Source organism: Nannospalax galili, unplaced genomic scaffold (genome assembly GCF_000622305.1).
Source record: "Nannospalax galili isolate Female #2095 unplaced genomic scaffold, S.galili_v1.0 scaffold870, whole genome shotgun sequence".
Taxonomy (NCBI): Eukaryota; Metazoa; Chordata; class Mammalia; order Rodentia; family Spalacidae; genus Nannospalax; species Nannospalax galili.
This window is the reverse complement of record NW_008329130.1, coordinates 2,329,481-2,333,437: the sequence shown is the minus strand read 5'-3', so window position 1 is coordinate 2,333,437 and position 3,957 is coordinate 2,329,481. Positions and strand designations below refer to the sequence as shown.

At 46.0% G+C, this 3,957-nt stretch overlaps 1 protein-coding gene across 2 annotated transcripts in view; it reads left to right on the top strand.

The window, feature by feature from the left end:
• The window catches only part of H6pd (hexose-6-phosphate dehydrogenase/glucose 1-dehydrogenase), a 26,173-nt gene that overhangs the window by 2,031 nt on the left and 20,185 nt on the right, over window positions 1-3,957 (top strand). The window contains exon 1 of one of the 2 annotated variants that reach the window (XM_029563002.1): window positions 3,395-3,529. The exons of the other annotated variant lie outside the window; for it this stretch is intronic. The gene's annotated coding sequence lies outside the window, so the exon portion shown is untranslated. Of the gene's footprint in view, window positions 1-3,394; window positions 3,530-3,957 lie in introns of those variants that run through there. 2 annotated transcript variants of the gene reach the window in all.

The following is a 3,957-nucleotide window of genomic DNA, read 5'->3' as shown; positions in this document are numbered from 1 at the left end:
CAAGAGCAGTTGATTCTCTTAACCGCTGAGTCATCTCTCCAGCCCTGACATCACACATTCTAGGCAAGCACTCAACTATTGAGCTACACATTCTTTTTGATTTAAAAAAAAAAAAAAGATTTACTTTATTTGTGTGTGTTTGTGGGTGGGTGCACACGCATGCATACCTGTGTGCCCTCAGAGACCAGAAGAGAGTGTAGGATCCCCTGAAACTGGAGTTACAGGTGCTTGTGAGCCACCTATTCTGGGTGCTAGGAACCAAACTTGAGTCCTCTGCAAGAGCAGCAAGTGCTTTTAACTGATGAGCTGTCTCTCCAGCCCCTGCTTGGTTTTTGAGACAAGGTCTTGCCATGCAGCCCAGGCTTGGCCTCAAGCTGTCAGTCCTTCCACCACAGCCTCTTGAGATCAGGCATTACAGACATACACTATGTTGGCTGGCTACCATACTTTTTATTATTCTGGCCAGATGGTAGACTCCTCAGAGATTAATAATGGGGCCATCCCAACCCTGTCCCCTTTACTTCTTCATTATGGCTGGAGGTACTTTCTGTAGCAAGACGGTTAATTGGTTTTGAGGTGTTGTGAGAGCCTGGTGAGAAGTACTGTCATTCACAGTGCTAATGTTCAGTGACAGAAGATAGCATTTCTTGAGTGTCTACAGTTTGCCAAGCATTGCACCAAGCGCCTTACATGTTATCTCCACGCGTGTGTGTAACGGACTTGTCTCCTCTCCTGTGGTTGAAATACAAAGAGGTGGAAGAACTTGTCTCCTGTCACCCAGCTGCTGAGAGTTGAATCCCAGGTTGTCTACTTAATTTCCAGAAACTAGCCTGCAGAGCCTTCCAGTTCCAGTGTCAACTCCGTGTCTTCCTAATGTCCACTTGTTAGTTTACCTCTCAGTGTTTAGTTGCCTTTCTGATCACAGCTAGTATCACATAGTATTGGCTTCACAGAGTTGTGGCGAAAACAAAAGGGTCCAATGTTTGTCAAGCACAGAGCCTAACATTTGACAGTGGTTAAACACCCCGCAGTAGCTTCTAGTCTTCATGGCACTGTTAAAAATAGGAAGCGGCTGCTGGCCAATGCTGTCGCAGTGCTTGAAGTGACCATTGCAGCCTTGCTCATTGTCATTACTCTGTCCTGGGTATCCCACACAAGATGACAGTGGTCCTGTGCAAATGGAGTTTATTCATTCCGGAAATGTTTTAGAGGAGCTTGCTGTGTGTCAGCCCTTGTTTTGGTTACTAGAATACTGCAGTGAACTTTAACTACTTCCTCCTCGTCCTCCTCCTCCTCCTCCTCCTCCTTGTCCGACCATTGCAGCCTTGCTCATTGTCATTACTCTGTCCTGGGTATCCCACACAAGATGACAGTGGTCCTGTGCAAATGGAGTTTATTCATTCCGGAAATGTTTTAGAGGAGCTTGCTGTGTGTCAGCCCTTGTTTTGGTTACTAGAATACTGCAGTGAACTTTAACTACTTCCTTCTCGTCCTCCTCCTCCTCTTTGTCCTCCTCCTCCTCCTCTTCCTCTTCCTCTTTCTCCTCCTCCTCTTCCTCTTCTTTTTTGAGACAGGGTATCGCTGTAGTCCCATGTGGCCTGGAACTCGCTATGACTCACAATGTAGACCAGCCTGACCTTGCCACCTGCCTCTGCCTCCTGAGTGCTGGGATTAAAATGCCTTTAAGTTTACCCCACCTGGCTGGACTTCTTGGGAGAAGTGGCAGACAGTAAGCTAAATGTAATTGTTGTGCTGTATCCTAGAAATGTTCCAGACTACACAGTGCTGGACTGTATCTCAGTTGGTGGAGTGCTTGCCTAGCATGCATGAAACATGAGCGTTGTTTAAAACTGGGCACGATGATTGATATATGTCTATCATCCTAGTACTGAGGAGGTGGAGGCAGGAGGAGAAGTTCAAGGTCATCCTCAGCTAGCAGAGAGTTCAAGACCAGCCTGGGATACACGAGACCCTGTTGAAAGGGAAGGAAGGAGGGAGGCAGGAAGGGAGGACTATAGAACAGGGAGGAGGGCAGAGGGCATGAGGTCTCAAGGTGGCAGGTCTGGGATTTTATAGGGTGGTCTGAGAAAACCTGACTGAACAAGTGATCCTGCTGAAGTTATCAAAGGAATGCACCATGTGGGCGAGGAAAAATAGGCAGATCAGAGAAAAGAGCAAGTACAAAGGCCCTGAGGCAGGAGGGCAGAATAGTGCAAGAGGTCAAAGAAGTGATGGTTGAGAAGCCAGAATGTGAAGACGCTTCAGACCAGTGAACAGAGAACTAACACCGAAAAGTTACTCCGTCCCCTAGGCCTGGGCCTGAAGGAAGATCTAGGAGGCAGGTAGGATTTTCCTATAGCAATCCAGGCACAGGTGATTGTAGAGTTGACAAAAGTGGTAAATAGATGTATTATATATGCTGCACACACATGCACACACACATAAATTTCATTGTGTATGTGTGCATGTGCATGCATACCACCGTGTACGTGTGGAGGTTAGTGGACAACTTGCAGGAGTTGGTCGCTATACCATGTGGGTCCTGTGGATTGAAGTCAGGTCATCAGACTTGACAGCAGGTGTCTGTGGAGCCATCTTGCTGGCCTTTGAATATGTTTATACAGGATTACATGCCTGTAATCCCTGCACTTGGGGGCATGAGGCTAGAGGATTGAAATCGAGGCCAGTCTAGACCACGTAGAGATATCTTGTCTCAAAAACAAACAGAAAGTGAAAGGAAGGGAAGGAAGGAGAGCTTAATTTGGGAGGTGGAGGCAGATTCAAGATAAATAAGTCAGTTCAGTTTTGACTGTTAAGCCTGGTCAATATCCAACCAATTTGATCAGAGTAGAATTTGATTGCACTAGTCTGGAGCTGAGGAGGGAAAATCCAAACTGGAAATACAGGCTTGGCCACACAGGGGCTGGCTGGTCAATGTTTAAACAGTTGCTGTATCAGGGATACAGGCTGCTGCTGGGAACCCAACTTAGAGCCTTTGTGAACATCTGTGTTACAGACATTCCTGTATTAGGCAATGTCAAAAGCATACAGCACAACAAAAAGTTATCAAATGATTAGGAAGTGATAGGTTTTGGATATTGAATATTGATTACCTTTGTTTTTAATATCGTTATTTAATTATACATTTATATAATTTCTTGGCAGGGGTTGATTGACCTGAAACTTGATATATAGACAGGCTGGCTTCGAACTCACAGAGATCTGAATGCCTCTGCCTCCCCTGTGCTGGGATTAAAGGCAAGTGTCACCACATCTGGCTATTTTGATGATGGCTCTGTTTAACAACCAGCTTGAAAAAAATCCCTGAAAAGTTAATAGCCAAGCCTTGTAAACAGGCACAAAGTGCCTTTAGTGTGTCACAACTTCTAGCCACCTTCAGAGGGGGCCAGGCTCTCTGGAGTTAGGGAGGAGCCTGATCTGGAAGCTTTTGTCCCCATATTGGCCCTGAGGGGACCAAATGCAGATCAAGGTTGTTCCGACACCAGGTTCAGTTCTTCCCTCTGCACTGGTAAATTGGGCTTAGAAGTTTGGGAATGAGAAGGGGAACCTGCTGGGAAAGTGGTTGTGTTGATAAGAAGGTTTTATCCTTTATTTATTTTTTATTTTTTAAAAATATTTTATTATTGTTGGTGGGCATGGTGACGCACACCTTTAATCCCAGCACTTGGGAGGCAGAGGCAGACAGATCTTTGTGAGTTCAAGGCCAGCCTGGTCTACACAGTTCCAGGACAGCTGGGGCTACAGGGAGACCCTGTCTCAAAAAGACCAAAAAAAAAAATTTTTTTTTTAATTTTTATTTTGTGTACGAGTGTGTCGCCTGCACGTATGTGAGTGCACCCTTGTCGTGCGGTGCCAAGGAGGTCAGAAGAGGGCTTCGGATTCCCCTGGAATTGGAGTTAAGGATGGTTAGTAGGCGCCATGTGGGTGCTGGGAATC